This window comes from Ovis aries, chromosome 8 (assembly GCF_016772045.2).
Source record: "Ovis aries strain OAR_USU_Benz2616 breed Rambouillet chromosome 8, ARS-UI_Ramb_v3.0, whole genome shotgun sequence".
Taxonomy (NCBI): Eukaryota; Metazoa; Chordata; class Mammalia; order Artiodactyla; family Bovidae; genus Ovis; species Ovis aries.
The window spans coordinates 49,460,580-49,481,317 of record NC_056061.1 but is presented as its reverse complement, the minus strand read 5'-3'; the positions used below and the strand labels follow the sequence as shown (position 1 = coordinate 49,481,317).

General features: G+C 41.9%; 1 long non-coding RNA gene across 1 annotated transcript in view; it reads left to right on the top strand.

Moving 5' to 3' along the window:
* The window catches only part of LOC132660243 (uncharacterized), a 28,647-nt gene extending 8,598 nt beyond the window's left edge, over positions 1 to 20,049 (top strand). The window contains exon 3 of the long non-coding RNA XR_009601635.1: positions 19,483 to 20,049. This is a non-coding gene — a long non-coding RNA (uncharacterized LOC132660243). The remainder of the gene's footprint in view (positions 1 to 19,482) is intronic.
* Positions 20,050 to 20,738: the final 689 nt, after the last annotated feature.

Here is a 20,738-nt window from a genome sequence, read left to right as displayed (position 1 = left end):
GTTCTCTGTCCAGCAATGCTCTCTCTTCTTGGGGGAAGTTCATCTTCCCTGAGATTCAGAAGAATCAGAAATTTACACCAGATTTCCATGGGAGGGTGTGCTTCATTCTCATACTTCTGAAGGCCTTGGTTTTCTTGCTATTAAATATCAATAAATCTTCTGACTTGTCAAAGTACGAACAGTGTAAAAGGTTGAAGTAAAGGGATTTACATAACAGAATTTTTATTCTCAGAGGCAGTGTGGCAGAGTAAACAGAAAAGGGCTTTTAAAAATCATAGAATGGCAACTAGACTCCTAGATCTGCCATGCTTGATAATGGATGTGTATAAGCCTATTTATGTGTCACTGGCAACCAGTAACTGGCATTAATATTGGTGATGATGATAGTGATGTTACTCTATGTGAATGAATAGATGAGTCTTGAGGTCTGTGTTGGGTGTCCTATAGATGTTAACTGATGTTCACTCCCTATAGTAAGCATGATAACTTCATTTTAAAGACAAGGCCAGTTTAGGATTAACACATACATGCTACGATCCCTAGATTGGGAAGATCTCCCAGAATACTACCCATTCCAGTATTCTGGCCTGGAGAATTCCATGGCCTGTGTAGTCCATGGGGTCGCACAGAGTCAGACATGACTGAGCGACTTCCACGTCACATACATGCTGCTATATATAAAATAGATAACCAGCAAGGAGCTACTGTATAGTCCAGGGAGGTATACTCAGTATCTTGTAATAATCTGTAGGGGAGAAGACTCTGAAAAAACTAGATATATATGTATGTATAGCTGAATCATTTTGCTGTATAACTGAAACTAACACAACACTGTAAATCAACTAGATTTCAATTAAAGGAAAGAGACAAGGCCAGAGAGATGAAATAATTTGTTCAAGAATTCAAAGCTATTAACAGGCTTGTCTACAAGCCACACTCTTTCTCATGTGAGCTGGTGTTCCTTTCTAGATATGTACCATGAAATATTTTTTTTAGGGAAGTAAGCAATGTTTTAACGATGTTTGGAGCTGAGAGTTATATAGATTCATTCTTTCTGCTTTCCAAAGACAATTTCTTTTCAACCTATTTGCAGACAGCATTCAGATTTTAAGAGTAGCTTTGCTAAGCAACAATACAAAAGATGCCTTGTTAGGAGGACAGGTTTACTAACAGGGTTTGGGATCTGAAGAATTAATAAAGAAGTCCTCATGAGACAACCTTTGATCTGCAAGTCTATAAAAATGTACTATCAGGAGAAGTGCTTTGCTGATCTCTGTAGCCTTGAATATGTTACTGTTTGTTATGTATGCTTCTCAGTATGTACTACAGTCCTAAAGAAACTTTCTTATTTTCTTTATCCTCTGTATTCATCATTCCACCTATGAAACATATCAGGTCCTTAATTCCTTTCTCCATTGCTAAGCTGGATTCTAGACAGCTTATTTCTCTTATCTCTTTCTAACTCCACGGTGGTAGATTTTCTTGTTTCTTATCTTTTTTTTGAGAAATATGACTTGTAGGATACGTTTTGGGCTGGGAGGAAGGAAGATAAGGCAGCCTTGGGGGAAAGGCAGACGTGAAGCGTTGCCTTTTGGAAAGCGACCCGTGTGGGCAGCTGCAATCCTGACCGTGGTCTTCCCACTGAATTTGACCAATGATTATCGTCCTTATTGGGAACTGAGGGAATTTTGAGGGAATCACTTGTACAATGTTGCTATTCAGAGTGAACATGTTCACATTTACTCTTTGTGAACAATATCTTCCTTCTTTTTAGATCATATAACCATGTTGTTTGGGCTTCCCTGGTAGCCCAGCAGATAAACAATCCACCTGCAGTGCAGGAGACCCAGGTTCGATTCTTGGATTGGGAAGATCTGCTGGAGAAGGGATAGGCTACCCACTCCACTATTCTTGGGCTTCCCTGTAGCTCAGATGGTACCGCATCCACCTGCAATGCATGAGATGTGGGTTTGATCCCTGGGTTGGGAAGATCCCCTGCAGGAGGGCATGGCAACGCACTCCACTGTTCTTGTCTGGGGAATCCCCATGGACAGAGGAGCCTGTAGGGCTACAGTTCATGGAGTCACAAAGAGTCCAGCGTGACTGAAGCGAGTTAGCACAGCACAGCCATATTGTTATGGCTACAGGATGACCCTTTAAAACGTTTGTCCTTTCTATTATGAGACTTTAATTTTGAATGCAATTTGGAGCATCCATTCAAAAAGCATTTACAAGGTGCCTACTGGGTGAGGTAGGTGTTAGTAGATACAGTGATGGTTCCAGTCTAATCTGGGTAAGGCTGTTAGATAAAATATAGAATGCTGAGGTAAAATGGAATTTCAAATATTCAACAAATAATTTTTAAAGTATGTATTTGTTTGCACTGGTCCTTAGTTGCAGCATGTGAACATTCCTTGACCAGGGATCGAACCCAGGCCCCTTGCATTGGGAGTGCAGAGTCTTAGCCACTGGACCACCGAGGAAGTCCCATACAACACATAATTTTTAAAGTATAAGTATGTTCCATACAAAATTTGGGACATATTTAATATTAAAAATTACCTACTATTTATCTGAAATTTAAATTTAACTGACAATCTGTATTTTAATACACTAAGTCTGACAACCTTAACTGTGGGAAACTAACATATAAATTGCATGAACGTGGGATAAATAAATGCTGTGATTGCGACGCGCTAAAGTATTCCAGTTGTTACTTCTGTGATATTTGCAGAGAAGAAACTCTGGCAGAGAACAGAGAAGCAGCCTGGCAAAAGGATGTGTCTTTAGTCTGATGGGTTAGAGAGCTGGGGTTGTAATGGTCTGTTCTAGTCAGATGGGGAAAATCAAGCAGAGTTTTGTGAAGACATTCTATAGTCTCATATACAGATTATTTAAACACTCCCCACTCCAGTTGCCAGCCCCTAAAGACAGCCTTCAAGAAAACCACTGGTATTGACATTTTGGGTGCCTCCTGGGTCAGGTATTTAATTGACAGATTAGTTTCTATGGCCTCTATGTCTGGCTATACTAAAAAAAAAAATGCCCTAAACTGATGAACTAATATTTATGTGTTTAATAACTACACTGCTAAAAATACTGTATGATTTAGGAAGGATGAGGGAAATGGCAAAGGACCCTGGTCTTGATCAGTCTGTGGTGCCCTTGTGTGTGTGTTGGGGGTGGGCAGTGGGGATGGAAGCAAGGATTGGGGCTGGGAGGACCAAGCCCCCAATACTAAAGAGCCATGTCATTTTAAGCAATGTTAAAAGAACCAGCCAAAGATTTGGAGTTTTTTTCATAGGTTTTGACCTTAGCACTTCACTGTTAAGGGCTTTGAGTAGGTTTCATCCAGCAAAGTTGCCTGAAAGAGATAAATTTGAATTTGGCCTTGAAGATTTGGAATTTGAGTGAATGTAGGAGGGGAAAAGGCACTGCCCATTAGGAGAATCAGACACAACTGCATATTTTAGCTTGTGTGTGTGTGTATGTGAGAGAGGAGGACCAATGGGCCCAGCTAGTATGAAGGTGACAGGGTGAGGAAATGCAAGATGACTCCCAGGTTTGAGAGTGGCAAGGTTATTTGTTAACTGATCAGATTTCAGACTCAAGGACAAAACTAAAGGAATTCATCTTACCAAACAGAAAATCTGATAATGAGGTTTCTGGGGCAGGTTGGTAAAAGTAGGGCAAAGCAGTGGTTTGAGATTGGATAATATTTTAGATAACTCAAGAGTTGTCCCACTTTTGATTGAATTACTCAAGAATTCAGAAAATTGCTTCACAGAAGTTATGTTCTTGCAATCATATTCTGCCAGAGGCTTCCAGCAGGTGGTATATTAGGAAAAATATTTACATAGAAGAAGATAAAGAGTCATTTTATTTTCCTCCTAATCCATGTTATACCTTTATTGCCTTATGGAAAAATCCTTTTCGCCTGGCTCTGTTTCTTGCATGGAAAACAGATCATGAATGCTGGAAAACTGAACTGCAGTCTTCTGCCAGAGCAGGAAAATGCATTATTGTTGGGCTGGTTGTTTTATTAGAGATTTTTGCAGAGGCTGAATATCTTTATCTAAAATTCACAGAAAAGCTTCAGGCCAAGATCTTAAAAAATGAGAATTATTTACCAAGAATTTCTTTAGTTTACTCTTTTTGCTCCTTTTCTTTCTTTTCTTATCTTGCTAGTTATTTTAGTTTGGCTCTGTACAGTAATAATAATTTCTACCCATCACCACTTTTAACCACCATTAATTCAATATAGCTGGCTCTGTGGCTTAGTTGGATAAAGTGCCTGTCTCATAAATGGAAGATCCTGGTTTGGAATCCCAGTGGGGCCTGCTGGTGGGATGGCATCACCAACTCAATGGACATGTGTTGCACAAACTCTGGGAGATGGTGAAGGACAGGGAAGCCTGGCATGCTGCAGTCCACGGGGTCCCAAAAAGTAGGACACAACTGAGAGACTGCACAACAGCAACACATTCAATACAGAGAGAGAACCTGTGTTTTTTTCTCCCCTCTTTGTGGAAATCAGAAATGATAGAAGATTTTTACCTGGATACACATTTCTGCCGCCACTGCTGAATTAAGAAGGAACCACGGTCCTGAGTTTCCTAGGAGAAGGTAATTTGGAGAATTAGGACTCTTAAGTGGAATGTTTCAATGGAGGTGTTTTCTCTGTGTGTTGATTTCCCTTCTTGTGAGTTACCTCTTTATTGCAGAACTACAGACCTCGAAAGGGTCTCCAGAGGCTGTGTTGAAATGGCTTGTTGCCTGAGGCAGGCACAGACCACCAGAAGGGTGTGAACAAACCCTTTCAGGAAGGGCTCCATAAGCCTTTATTGTTCATAAATTTAAAAAAGTTCTGTCAGAGATGGCCTGCTAACTTTTACTGTCAACATTTATAGCCAGTTACTAAATCACCTTTAAAAGCACATCACAGATCCGTTTCTAGCAGTGTGCTATCCAGCATAGTGGTTGTTTTTAATCATAGTCTACATTTTAATGTACACTTAAAGCACATAAAACCACATATCATGTTTCCCAAGATTTGCATCTTTATTCGAGTTAAAATTGTACACATGCATTTTCTGTTGCCTTCTTTGTTAGTATTTAATACAAAGCACGTATTTACACAGACGGAGTTCATGTAAAGTAATTGCTCTCTGGCAATTTAAGTGCATAAGCATGTCACCTGACAAACACGAGTAATTGAGGAGAAATGATTTGGGGGAACTTATAGTACTCTTGCCTGGAAAATCCCATGGGTGGAGGAGCCTGGTAGGCTGCAGTCGATGGGGTCACTAAGAGTTGGACACAACTGAGCAACTTCACTTTCAATTTTCACTTTTATGCATTGGAGAAGGAAATGGCAACCCACTCCAGTGTTCTTGCCTGGAGAATCCCAGGGATGGGGGAGTCTAGGGGCTGCCATCTATGGGGTTGCACAGAGTCGGACACGACTGAAGCGACTTAGCAGCAGCAGCAGCAGCAGCATAGTACCCAGAAGATTTCTTTAAATCTTTTTTAAAATAAGGAAATAGTTTCCAGTGTCCTGTCTGATGATTGGGAAAAAAAAGTGCTGAAGTTGCCTTTCAACCTTCCTGGTCTCTTCTGCCTCTTGTGAGGTTCTTGAGCCTCTCTATTCAAGTATCCAGTGCCCCAGAAAGCTCTGTATTCCAGTTTTCAAATGAATTCCTGGTGAGGGTCCTGCCAGCAATCAATCATTTACATCATAGCATAAATAAGGTGAAATTCAAAGAGCTGCTTTAAGGTGCTGTTGCTATTTCAAGTCTGTATGTCTGTGGAATGTGTTTAGGCAATTCTGGTGTCTCTGAGTGAGGGAATGAAGTGCTCTGGGGGCTGGGGACCTCTGAAATTCCATCCTACAATTGGTCCCACTGTCCCCTTTCTATTCCTGTACTCTAAGGCATGAAGGGAAAAACTATTTGTCGAGTCCTATTTGTCAGCTCTGGGCTTCCCTTACAGCTCAGTTGGGAAAGAATCTGCCTGCAATGCAGTAGACCCGGATTTGATTCCTGGGTCGGAAGATCCCCTGGAGAAGGAAATGGCAACCACTCCAGTAGTCTCGCCTGGAGAATCTCATGGACAGAGGAGCCTGGCGGGATATGGTCCATGGGGCTGCAAGAGTCGAACATGGCTTAGTGCCTAAACCACCACCACCATTTACCAGCTGTAAGACTCTCAAAGCTATTTCTTGTTCTGTTGTAACAGTCCAGCTGTATGAATACTGTTTACTAGATGGCAGGCACATAATTCAGCTGACTCACAGTGATTTCATGGAGGATCACTGTTATCATCCTAAGTGATACAGATGAAGAAATTGAGGCATGAAAAGGTTGCTGCTGCTGCTAAGTCACTTCAGTCGTGTCTGACTCTGTGCAACCCCATAGACTGCAGCCCACCAAGCTCCTCCGTCCCTGGGATTCTCTGGGCAAGAACACTGGAGTGGGTTGCCATTTCCTTCTCCAATGCATGAAAGTGAAAATTGAAAATGAGGTCACTCAGTCGTGTCCGACTCTTAGTGACTCCATCGACTGCAGCCTACGAGGCTCCTCCATCCATGGGATTTTCCAGGCAAGAGTACTGAAAATGTTGCAGGCATGCTAAATCGCTTCAGTTGTGTCCCATTCTTTGTGACCTCCCAATGGACTGTAGCTTGCCTGGCTCCTCTGTCCAAGGGATTCTTCAGGCAAGAATACTGGAGTGGGTTGCCATGGTCTCCTCCAGGGGATTTTCCTGATCCTGGGATCGAACCCATGTCTCTTTAGTCTTCCGCATTGACAGGCAGGTTCTTTATCACTAGTGCCACCTGGGAAGCCTATGAAAAGGTTAGGTATATAATTTGCCCAAGGCCAACCAGATGGAGTACTACGTGGGTGGAGCCATGTTCAATCCAGGCAGTCAGTGGAACTCCAGAACACATGGCATGGCTGTCCTTCTAGTAGCTGTCTACTCTGGTATCTTTAGTTTTTGCCTAACAGTTTTACTTTTATTATGTTGCACGATTTCCAACATTTTAAATGTGTTTTTCATCCAAACTAAATATCCTATAATGAGTATCTAGTGTAGCATTTTTGTTTTGTTGTTTAGCCACTCAGTCTTGTCTGACTCTTTGCGACCCCATGGACTGTAGCCCACCAGGCTCCTTGGTCCTGTGATTTCCCTGGCAAAAATATTGGAGTGGGTTGCCATGTCTTTCTCCAGGGGATCTTCCCAATCCAGGTATCAAACCCACAGCTCCTGCATTTTTTTTTAAACCACCGAACCACCTTGGAAGCCCCAAAGGGCTAGTTCCCAGCCCTTGTATGCCAACTCCTATTGCTAGAGCCCAGGATCAGTGATGGAATTTTTCCTATATAGAAGCCCAAGTTCTATTGACCAGAAACAGATGACATCTAACTTTAAAACTTTCCAGAAAAAAATCTTTCATACTCCACTGTGAGTTTGTGATCCATGATGACCCTTTCTGCTCAATCTATTTTTTTTTTAAGAGTGGAAAACTATTAAAACTTTTTGTTGGCATATAGTTGAGTTACAATGTTGTGTTAGTTTCTCTTGTACAGCAAAGTGAATCAGTTATACATATATCCACCTTGTTTTTAGATTCTTTTCCCGTATAGGCCATTACAGAGTACTAAGTAGAGTTCCCTGTGTTATCATTTGTACTGTTTTTTAAGATTCCACACATAAGCAATATCATGTGATACTTGTCTTTCTGTGTCTGACTTACTTCACTCTGTATGATAATCTCTAGGTCCATCCATGTTGCTGCAAATGTTATTTTTGTTTTATTTTATGGCTGAGTAATATTCCATTACACATGTACCACATCTTCATTTCTCTGTCAATGGACATTTAGGTTGCTTCTATGTCTTGGCTATTGTAAATAGTGCTGCTATGAACTTCGGGGTACATGTATCTTTTCGAATGATGATTTTGCCCAAGCTATTCTTGATACCTCTGGCTTTGCTTTATATCCTCAAACTTTATATGGCAGACGTGGCATTTCTGGAGATTACAGTAGTGAGATTTTGTGTGTGTGAGAGACTAACCCCAAAAGAAAGTCATTTATCATTTTACTGAAGCAAATATTTGAGTTTCAAAGACTGCAAGGCTAGTGTCCATAAGCAGTCATGTAGGAAGTGCTTGCTCTGTCTGTCCTACAACCATATTCTGGGGAGGTTTGTTTTATCTAAAGGGGTGTTTGCAAATTTGGGAATTTGAGAAGATCTCAGTAATCAATAATATTATAAGACACTGTACTGATAGCACAGTTTTCAAGTAAATTCTATTATTAATGGACTATTTTTCTAATGTTTACCATTGCTTTTTTGTTATTATTTTCATCTGAGTCAACTTTTACTAATTTTAATATATTAATATGATCAGGCTGTTATAAGAAAATACCACAGACTGGTGGCTTAAACAAAAGACATTTATTTCTCATAATTTTGAAGGCTGGAAGATCAAGGTGTTGACCCATTCAGTTCCTGGCAAGAGCCCTCTTCTTAGCTTGCAGAGAGCTACCTTCTCACTGTGTCTTTTTGTGGCAGAGAGAGAGAGCACAAGCTCTGTGCTATGTCTTCTTATAAGTGTACTAACCCCTTCATGGGGACCCCACCCACATGACCTTATCTAAATCCAATCACCATGCAAAGGCCCCATCTCCAAGTTCCATCACATTTGGGGTTAGGACTTCAATATATGAATTTGAGGGAGGGAACACAATTCAGTGTATAACATACAGTATTGTTATAAGTATATGAATTGTAAGTTACAACTCAAAACATTTTCACAAAGTGGCCAGGCCAGCATCTAGATCAAGAGACACATATTACTAGTACTCATCCTGCCATAAGGGTAGCACTATCCTAACCTAAAACACTGTTGATGAATTTTGTTTGTTTTGAGCTTTTAACTACTCATAGCAGCACTTTTCATAGTAGCCTAAAACTAGAAGTAACTGGGTGAATGTGTGTGCCCATTTCTTTTTAAAAAAATTATCTATTTATTTATATCTTACTTTTGGCTGCACTGGGTCTTTGTTGCTATACATGGGTTTTCTCTAGCTGAAGCAAACAGAGGCTACTTTGTAGTTGCAGTGTGTAGACTTCTCATTGTGGTGGCTTCTGTTGCTGCAGAGTGTGGCTTCTAGAGTGTAGGCTCAGTAGTTGTGGCATGTGGGCTTAGTTGCTCTTTGGCCTGTGGGATCTCCCTGGACCAGGACTGGAACCTGTGTCCCTTGCATTGGCAGGTGGATTCCCAACCACTGAACCACCAGGGAAGTCCTGTACCCATTTCTGTTGGCTACAGACCTGGCCAAGGGATCACTGAGATGTCGTGTATATGTATGGCCAGCTTTACTGCTGAGTAGGTTCCCAGATTGGTTGAACCAATTTACATTCCCATCAGTCTGAGAGTTCTTATTGTTTCTTATCTTCACCACTATCTCACTTTATCGGTCTTTTTAATTTTAGCCTTTCTGATGGTGCAAAATGGTATCATATATAGTTTGAATTTGTGGTCCCCTGATGAATAATGAAGTTGAGCATCTTTTATGTATTTATTTTTTATTATCAGTTCAGTTCAGTCACTCAGTTGTGTCCGACTCTTTGCAACCCCATGAATCACAGCACGCCAGGCCTCCCTGTCCATCACCAACTCCCGGAGTTCACTCAGACTCACATCCATCAAGTCAGTGATGCCATCCAGCCATCTCATCCTCTGTCGTCCCCTTCTCCTCCTGCCCCCAATCCCTCCCAGCAGCAGAGTCTTTTCCAATGAGTCAACTCTTCGCATGAGGTGGCCAAGGTACTGGAGTTTCAGCTTTAGCATCATTCCTTCCAAAGAAATCCCAGGGCTGATCTCCTTCAGAATGGACTGGTTGGATCTCCTTGCAGTCCAAGGGACTCTCAAGAGTCTTCTCCAACACCACACTTCAAAAGCATCAATTCTTTGGCCCTCGGCTTTCTTCACAGTCCAACTCTCACATCCATACATGACCACTGGAAAAACCACAGTCTTGACTAGACAGACCTTTGTTGGCAAAGTAATGTCTCTTTTTTTTAATATGCTATCTAGGTAGGTCATAACTTTCCTTCCAAGGAGTAAGCATCTTTTAATTTCACGGCTGCAATCACCATCTGCAGTGATTTTGGAGCCCAAAAATATGGCTTTCAATTAGGATTTCATGACTTTTAAGCAGTCCAGCTCAACTTTGTGTCATCTGAAGGACCAAGGCATGCAATTTAACCTCAGCTTTCTTTCTTTCTTTATGTTTATTTTTGGTTGCTCTGGATCTTCGTTGCTGTGCTGGTATTTCTCTAGTTGTGATGAGCTGGGACTACTCTTCAATGTGGTGCAGGGCTTCTCATTGTAGTGGCTTCACTTGTTGCAGAGCACAGGGGCTAGGGTGCATGGGCTTCAGTAGTTGTAGTTCCTGGACTTTGGAAAATGGGCTCAATAATTGTGGCACAAAAACTTAGTTGCTTGGAAGTATGTGGGATCATCCCGGACCAGGGTTAGAACCTGTGTGTCCTGCATTAGCAGCTGGTTTCTTTACCAATGAGCCACCAGGAAGCCTCCAGCTTTCATTCTGATGATACTCTGCAGTTCTTTGTTTTGAATCTTGCTTTTGACCATTTAGGTGCTAAACCATACTTTGTTAGGTAATTGCTCAGTGTATCATGTAGACCAAAATTGAATTACTTGAGAAAATCAACTCTAATTCCACTTCCTTTATCCTTTTACCATGTAGATCAACACTGTGGTTGAAGGGCTACAGGGGCCCTCTCATCCTCCCCTTCAGAGAGGCATGTAAGTTTATTTGAACCTGGTGCTTCTCAGGTGCCCTTCAAACAGACAGTTTGATGATTTTTCCTAGTGTCACCACAGGAATTATTGTTGGGGAGATGAGTTTATACTTGTCATGTTTCTTCCTACCTTCCCTTTACGGCCCAGTAAAACTGCCCTGACAGTTATTGGTAGAAAGCTAGAGAATTAACTACTTTTAGTGTCATTGCCCAAGTCCTTCCTCTAAAATAGTTCTTTCTTCTTGTTGGGTCTCTTTGAGAACCTCAAGTTTTTCAGAAGAGCAGAATACTCTTGGTGTGGTCAGTGTGTGGAGGTGTACCAACAGAGTTCCCTTGAAATTCACGGCAAACCCAAAGTCTTGTTGGGTGTGGTCTCAGGTGTCTTCACAGTAATCCCATGGAGTGAAGTATAACCTTCTCCTCAAAAGGAGCCACTCTAATAGCACATTTTCCAGGGAAATTTGAGTTCATTTGAAAACAGCACATTGGAACCACTTTGGACTTTGGAAACTACATGTTCAAACCTGTCAAGTTGTCTTTCCTTCAAAAATGTGTTATTTGCAGTGTTTTATATTTGGAGTATCTCTTCTTTAAAATATTGGCCTTAATGTATTTTTGGACTTCTCTTTGAGTGTTATGCTTAGACTAGCTATTACAGAATCCCTCTTTTTAACTTCCAGAAGAGAACAGCAAATCCAATGACCCACTTGCTTCCTAGCAGGTAGCTTTTTGGACGTCTGGGATTTGAAATAGTACTTCACTTTGATTAGAAGTGTGCTCTTCTATTTTCTATTAACGAAGTGCCAGATAATTATTAGACACATCTTCTAGGGGTGAGTGAGCTTTCTAGGGGTGGCTGATTCATTTTGGGATCCCTGCCGAGATGGTCATTAGGAAATGCCAGCCAGTGAAGAACTACTCTGTTTGGCATGGAATGAAGACCACTTTATTTCTCTTGGACTGAGAAACTAAGACCACATATGTGGTGCACGTGCATGCTCATGTACATACACACATGTGGTTACACACACACACACACACACACCCCAGCAATGAAGAGAGGAGAATGCCTGCCAAGCAGTCTAGACTTGAATCAACTGCTTCTCAGTCAACTCCATGAAGTCCCCTAAAAACCACCACCCTCCAGTTCCTCTTGACCATCTTGGGTCTGTGGTGGATAGCAGGTTGCTATTAGAGCTCTGTTTGGCCTCTTGTTACTAACTTACATGTGGTTAATTTTGATTGTCCTGCTAATTGGTGTACGTATGCCCAGCTGTGGTAGTCACGTGCTTCTCAGAGGAATGGAAAGACATGGCATTGAGTAGTGGTTTCACTGTGGATTCAGAGATATTTGGGTAAATAATACTCAGGCAACAGACAACTTTTGTGAGATGAATAAATATGGCAATTTAGATGTTTATGAACCGCTGTAAATCTTCTCTGCATCGTGCTTTGAAAAAACTGTTTTCAGATTTTCCTCCTTCCCATAGTCCCTTAGATACTTGGAAACAGTTGATTTTAGATGATTAAACATAGCTTCTCCAACTTATTTATCTAGAGACTGTCATCTCAAGTAACATTTTTTTTTTATTTCAAGGAAATAAAACAAAATTTACATTTGGAAGTAACTTGTCATTAGTCAAGCAAATGCCTGCTTGGTTTTATATATATTCTCTCTCTATAAACCACCTGGCAAATTTCCACTTGGAAGTTCACACACTGTTTCCTCTGAGGAGTTTATTAGTAGACAGAAGGTAAGAAGACAAGTTAGCTTGCCTTGGGAGTATCTCTCAGTTACTACAGAGAGTGAGGGGAATTGGTTCAACCATGGCCTTCTGAGAGTGGATCTGAAACTCTAGTATTCATGAGACGTACCTGATACAAAAAATGTAACTTGTGGATTCCACCTCCAGAGATTCTCATTTAGTATGTCTAGGGTGTGCCTTAGCAATCTACATCTTTTAGCCAGCACTCCGATAACTCGAACGCGCATGGTCCAAGACCACATGATGTGAAATACTAGTCTAGGACCTCCTATTAGTACATGATGTAAGGTTCCTGAAGCAGGTGAGAAGACTGACCATTGTGAATGACATTAATGTTATAATTAAGAGCAAAAAGTATCTCCTTATATCTCATGATCTAAACTGTATGTCTTACTGGATTCCTTAGGAGGAGAACCTGAGATCAGCATTTTGGTGTATGTGATTCACTGGAGTAGTCTGAGGAAAAAGAGAATGATGGAAGTAACACAGTGGAAAGTGCTAAGCAAGGGTGTGGCCTCAGTTGTAGGCCAGCTTTAACTTAATCTTACAGGGAGCTCAGGGCATGAATTGTGCTACATGGCTGATCCCACCTTGGAGAAATAAGGTTAGCTTTTTGTACCCCTTGTTAACCAGTCACTGGTGGTGAGCTACTCTGATGTGGGTGATATAATCTCCTGGATAAAGCAAAGGGCAGTTGCCCAGGGAGGAAACCTCTGGAGCCATTGGCAACCCACATGGCAACTAGGGGATGGATGCACCAGCCAGGCAAAAGGTATCCAGGAGGGGTACCAATAGCATCCATTATGACAACCTGGAATCACTGGAGAGGCTGTTCACACTATGGCTCCCATTCTTGGCTACCCTGGCCACTCTTGGTGTGTTTTTTTTTTTTTTTTAAGAGCTTTAAATTTTTGAAATTTTTAGTCTCTCAGTCATGTGCAACTCTTTGCAACCCCATGGACTGTAGCCTGCCAGGCTCCTTTGTCCATAGAATTCTCCAGGCAGGAATACTAGAGGGAGTAGCTGTTCCCTTCTCCAGGGGATCTTCCTGACCCAGGAATCTAATCCCGGTCTCCTTCATTGCAAGCATATTCTTTACCATCTGAGCCACCAGGGATTCCCCATCCCAATTTTTAAAAAATTTTTTTATCAAAGCTGAAAAGAAAAATATCTTTCAATAGCAAAACCCCTTTGACCTCAGATACACTCTGCATCAAGATTTCAGAGAAAGTAGCATCATGACTAGAACAGGCCAGAAAGCTCTCAGATTGTTAAATTCATCACTGGGTTTTAGCAGGGACAATGTAAAGCAAAGATCTTCATATGGTCACACATGGCAACACCAGAGGTAACCTATAGATCAGCTGTCATATTTTATAAGCTTGCTACTCTTACGATGCTTTTGTTCTGCTTTTTTTTTTTTTTTTTTCCCAAGAGAAAGCATGGACAGCAGATATACTTAGCATTTAAAAAAAAAATATTTTCCTTCTGGTGCTTTAGTAAAAATTGTCATCCTACAGCCAAGTGTAGAAAATATGGTAACCTCCTTTGTCAATTTTGTCTCCTATTCTCAATAAAGAAAACTGATGGCTTCAAATATTGAATTATGGATCCTCAGGCTGTCGTGAAATTTTAATGCATTTTACTCAGAACTTCATTTGCAGATGATTCTGTCTCATGCTTCTTGTAACGATATTGCTTGTGGGGGATGTTCCTTTGTTTAGGACTTTCAATGAGAAATATGTTGTTCTGGAGACGATTGAACTGGTTGTCATTGGTAACTTGGCTGTATTAAACAAAACAGACTCTTCTAAACTATGTTCTGTGGGACATTAATATCCTTTGTACTGTGTTATATAGAATATGAGTCCTGTGGTCAAATAATTTTGGAGGTGAGGAGCTTCATGTGCTGTATTTCCTTCTAGGAGTTTCACAAAGCACTTTGGCCTTTTGAAGGCTCTACATATCCTGCAGGAAAGAGAACTCTTTATTTTTGTTTGGCTGATTATTTCTCAAACCTATTTGCTCATGGAGCTGATTATCATGGCTGCGCCTTCCTTTTTATTTTTTCAGAATACACGATACACATTACACGTGCTAATGTTCTATAGAACATGGTTTGGAGAATACCTAAATGAAACTTTATTCCTCATCATGTATTATCAGGGCTTTATAAGCAGCAAAGAACTGGTTCCACTCTTTTATCTTGTAAAACCTGCCTCGATCCCTTATCTACATGCAAGGCGAGTGCAAACAGATTCTGGGATCAGAGTAGTGTCTGGAGAAAAAGGATAGGTTATTTGTTTGCTGTACTGAAGGGGCCATAAAAACAGTAACACACTTAATGAGGCCTTGCCATAGATATATTAGTCTCCATAAAACATTTTATTTGGCCTACCTACAAGTGCTTAATGGCCAGTGAGTTTCACAAACAGCTAGTCCCCAACCTCAAACATTTATGAAGCGTCTGTTCTTGTTGGAGTTACTTTGCCAGGGTGAGTCATGCAAGATTAAAAAGAATATTAAAAATTCAGCCAAGACACACCAGGGTTGCCCTGATGATAACAACTATGATGTAATGTTTCTCAGTTCATATGGATTCCTTATCCTAGTCTCAGTAAAAGATGACCCAGCAGTGTCCCAACAATCTTTCATTACAAAAATTTATTTGGATTGTCACGGGTGTATGGCATTTCCTTTTTGCCTCAGAAAAACCCTCTGTGAGTTGAATTTTTCTAAGGAATTTTGAAATGTAAGAGACAGAAGTAAATGAATATTTACTTAGAGAAAAAGTTGTCAGTCCTTGTATTATAGCACTTTGCAGTTTACAGAGAACTCCCCTCCCCACCCCACTATCACCTTTGTGCTTAAACAAAAACAGCATAAGAATGGTAGTACTCTATGTATAGCAGAAGTGGCTAAAGACTCTTGGAAAGCTGGCCAGAGTAGCCTTACAGAATTCAGAAACTTTATTTGTATTCACAGGTTCTCCTGGATTTGCTTTTTTGCACCTTAAGAAAGTTCTAGGGGGAAATCACACGAAGATTTTTCTCTCATTTGTTCCTACTTCTTTCATGCTTAGTTATGTTCAACCAGCTTATCACCTCGACTCAGCCACAAGCTTACAGTTTCCTCTTCTGTTGCTTAGCCAGTTGTCACCTCTTGGATCATGAGAGGTAGTAAGATTCTAGGGTATGTGTGTGAGTGCATGGGTGTGCAAACATGTAGGAATTGGTGGCAGATGAAGTAGTCAGAGACCATATTTAAATAGAGTCCTGTATTCCCTGCCTAGGGATGTGGATTTTCTCTAATGGGAAGCGGAGGAACCTAGGATCTTGGTTGCCTTGGGTAGAGTAGAAGAGGGTTTGATGATGAAGACGCCAGTAGGAAAGCTGTTATGTGAATATGGTGGACAGATGATGAGGTCTGGGAAATGGATAGGGCTGAGAAAATGGAGGGAATTCCTGAGATGGAACTGACCAGTTGAGGAGGTAAGGATAGGTCCAATGGGTGGCTCAGATGGTAAAGGATCTGCCTGCAATATAGGAGACCTGCATTTGATCCCTGGGTTAGGAAGATCCCTTGGAGAAGGAAGTGGCAACCCACTCCAGTGTTCTTGCCTGGAGGTAGGATACAGAAACTATGGATATAGATGAAGTTTCTAGCATCAGTGGATTCTAAAGCTATTATCAGAGAAGAGAGGAGAGAACTGGGTTGGTAGAGCGGGATGCGGGAGAGTCAAAAAGGTAGAAGTCACTTTAGGACATGATAAGTTTGAAGTGAAACATTAAGTAACATTTATTTAGTTAACTAAAAAAATTTAAATTAGAGAATAAATTGCTTTATACTCTTGTGTTGGTTTCTGCCATACAACAACATGAATCAGCCATAAGTATACATATTTCTCCTCCCTCTTGAGCCTCCCTCCACCCCCCTCTACATCACACCCCTCTAGGTTGTCTCAGAGCACCAAGCTGAGCTCTCTGTGTTATACTGAAACTTCCTATTAGCTATCTGTTTTGCACATAGTACTGCATATATTTCAATGCTGCTCTCTTAATTCATCCCACCCTCTCCTTCCCCTGCTATGTCCAAATGTCTGTTCTCCACATCTGGGGCTCTATTCCTGCCCTGCAAGTAGGTTTATCAGTACCATTTTCCTATTAACAGATTCATATCCATGGGGTTGCTGAGGGTTGTACACAACTGAGTGACTTCACTTTGAGTTTTCACTTTCGTGCATTGGAGAAGGACATGGCAACCCACTCCAGTGCTCTTGCCTGGAGAATCCCAGGGATGGGGGAGCCTGGTGGGCTGCCGTCTCAGGGTCGCACAGAGTCGGACAGGACTGAAGTGACTTAGCAGCAGCAGCATATATACATTGATATATTTATTTATTTAGGCTGCATCCAGCTGCATATGGGATCTTTGTTCCCTGACCAGAGATTGAACTCCTACCCCCTGCCTTGGGATTTTGGAATCTTAATCACTGGACCACCAGGGAAGTCCCTAGAAACATTTTGAAACATTTAGAAAGCATTTAACTATACAACATTGTAAATCAACTATGCTCCAGTGGTCATGTATGGATGTGAGAGTTGGACTGTGAAGAAAGCTGAGTGCCGAAGAATTGATATTGAACTGTGCTTTGAACTGTGGTGTTGGAGAAGACTCTTGAGAGTCCCTTGGACTGCAAAGAGATCCAACCAGTCCATTCTGAAGGAGATCAGCCCTGGGATTTCTTTGGAAGGAATGATGCTAAAGCTGAAACTCCAGTACTTTGGCCACCTCATGCGAAGAGTTGACTCATTGGAAAAGTCCCTGATGCTGGGAGGGATTGGGAGCAGGAGGAGAAGGATATGACAGAGGATGAGATGGCTGGATGGCATCACTGACTCGATGGACATGAGTCTGAGTGAACTCTGGGAGTTGGTGATGGACAGGGAGGCCTGGCATGCTGTGATTCATGGGGTCACAAAGAGTCGGACACGACTGAGCAACTGAACTGAACTGAACTGATGCTTCAATTACAAAAAAAAGAAAGCCACTTGAAATATCACTCCAAATGACAGAGAAAGAGAACACAACCTGAGATTTAGATCTAGAGCTTGATAGTATTTGAAGACCAGGACACAAACAAAAGCATCCAGGAAGAGGGTGGCACCAGAATGAATCAGCCCACACAACTCACAGACATTAGAAACGTCATGTGCTGTTATAGTTTGCAAGTCAACTTCATTTCACACTGAGCACCCCTCCTTTTAGCCTGGGGGAAAAACTTAATTTCACTTATTTGCATGTCCCTTCTTGTGCAGTGCTGAGGCATCAGGGTACAGAGCAGTGATCTGGCCCTTGGGCATCCATCAGGGAGGTGACTGCTGAGGCTGCCATCATTCCCACCAGAGGCCGTTTCTCTGCTGTGGCTGTGCCCTGTGCTGTTTGTTGCCTGTGGTTTGATTAGTGAAACTCTCCCCAGCCCTTCTTCCACTTAGAGTTTTGCTGTCAAGACTGTGGGTTCATGAGGGAAATATGGCTGCTCTGGTACCCTTTGGTATCTTTCTGTCTTCCTCTCCTTCTTCTAGCCCAGGGGCATCTTTTCTAGGGCAGAGAATGAGGGAAGATGAAGCTCCCTTCCTTTCACTTGTCATATGCTCTCCCATCTTCTCCCCACACCATCAGGTTCCCTTAAATATGTTTTTGTGTGTTGGGAGGAAGTCAGAAGGACTTGCTGGTTATTTGCTTTTGGCCCCAGTGCCTGCCTTCTGGAACTCGTGGAGTATCAGGACTGCCACCAGCCTGCTATGGAAGGGGTGTGTGTGTATGTATATATGTGTATGTATGTGTGTGTGTGTGTGTGTGTCTTCAGTGCCCTCATAGACTGTAGCCTGCCAGGCTCCTCTGTCCATGGAATTTTCCAGGCAAGGATACTGGAGTGGGTTGCATTTCCTCTTCCAGGGGATCTTCCTGACCCAGGGATTGAACCTGTGTCTCATGCATCTCCTGCCTTGCAGGCAGATTCTTTATCACTAGCGCCACCTGGGAAGCCCACAATGGAATATTACTCAGCCATAAAACAGAGCAAAACTGGGTCATTTGCAGAGACATAAATGGTTCTAGAGACTGTCACGCAGAGTGAAGTAAGTCTGAAAGAGAAAAGCAAATGTATATTAATGCATGTATGTGGAATCTAGAAAATGGTGTAGATAATCTTATTGGCAGAGCAGAAATAGAGACATAGATATAGAGACCAAATATATGGATGTACTGTGCTTGGTTGCTCGGTGTGTCTGACTCTTTGTAACCTCATGGACTGTAGCCCACCAGGCTTCTCTGTCCATGGGGATTCTCCAAGCAAGAATAATGGGTTACAGCCCTCCTCTAGGGGATCTTCCCAACCCAGGGATTGAGCCCAGGTCTCCTACAGTGCAGGCAGATTCTTTACCATCAGAGCCACCAGGGAAGCCCAAATATATGGATCTTGAGGGGAAAAGTGGGGTAGGAGAAATTGGGAGATTAGGATTGACATATATGCACTACTGATACTATGTATAAAATAAATAACTAATGAAAACCTACAGTATAGCACAGGGAACTCTATTTAATGCACTGTGGTAACCTAAATGGGAAGGAAGTCCAAAAGGGAGGACTTCCTACGTATATGTATGGCTGATTCATATTGCTATACCGTGGAAACTAACACAACATTGTAAAGCAACTCTACTCGAATCAAAATTAATGAAAAAGATAGAGTATGCTGACAGCCCTGCCTGTCGTTGCAAGAAAGCATCAGGCAGCTTGAGCTCCGGTGCAGCCACATCTGCCTCGGGTGTAATTGCGTCACTCACAGTGTTTCCCTCTTTTTCTCTCTTCCTCCAAAGGTCTGCCTCCCTGGACTACACGTTCCTCAGGGACAAAGCAACGCACATTCTTGCATCCTCAGCCCTTAGCACGATGTCCGACACATAGTAGAGTCCTTATTTAAATTTAAGAGCCAAGGTTTTCCAAGACGGTTAGCATTTTATCTGCCCAACAGTGGAGCTAAAATAAGCCCAGACCTCGGAGGAATTTCCCTCTATTGCTGTGCTGGACTGAAGCAAGAGAGCTGGCTCCTCTGCTGGTGAGTCTAGTACCCTGCTTTCCTTGTTTCCAGGGATAAGGAAGGATGGTTAGCACCATTGGGAGGTGTTTGTTTAGGTTCAGTGGGTGGCTCAGATGGTAAAGTGTCTGCCTGCAATACAGGACACCTGGGTTCAATCCCTGGGTTGTGAAGATGCCCTGGAAAAGGAAATGGCAACCCGCTCCAGTATTCCTGCCTGGAGAATCCTATGGAGAGAGGAGCCCTGGCAGGCTGCAGTCAACTAACACTTACACTTACTAATGGAGTGAAAAAAAATAGAGTGTGGGTACTTACTATTTTTACCTTCTCATCTGTACCCTAATGTAGAAAATGGGCTCATTATATATTTAGAAAAAAATTAGATCATTGATGCAATTCTGAGATAAGTGAATTCATCACAGGTCTATATACTCCCTGCATGAGGCACGAGAGAAATTGGTATAAAGAGAAGGAGTATAAACACAGAAGTCTTATTTTTAAAAATCTTCCAATCTAGTAGAGTAGAATAAGGCAAGTCAAGAAACAGCTATAATCTTGGAAAAATGAACATACAAGTGTTGAGAAAAGAAAATATTGGAGGACAGAGGATTTCTGAACTAAAATCATAGATCATACAGAATTTCCCGTTTCTTAAGTATTGAAAAGTTATTTTACAGAAACTCGCAAAATAGAGACACTTCATTTTTATAGTATACTTACCCTCTGCAGAAAAATCTTAGAAGCACAAAATAATACAGTGTATACTGAGGTATATGTGATACCAATGCGTTACCCTGGTGGCTTAGTGGTAAAGAATCCACCTGAGTGCAGGAGGTGCAGGAGATGTGGGTTCAATTCCTGGGTTGGGACGAAATCTTGGAGGAGGACAGGGCAATGTGCTCCAGTATTCTTGCCTGGAGAATCCCATGGACCGAGGAGCCTGGAGGGCTGTGGTCTATGGTGTTGCAAAGAGTCGGACATGACTGAGCACACACATACACACAGGTTATACCACTGGTTATCTACCAACAAAGAAAG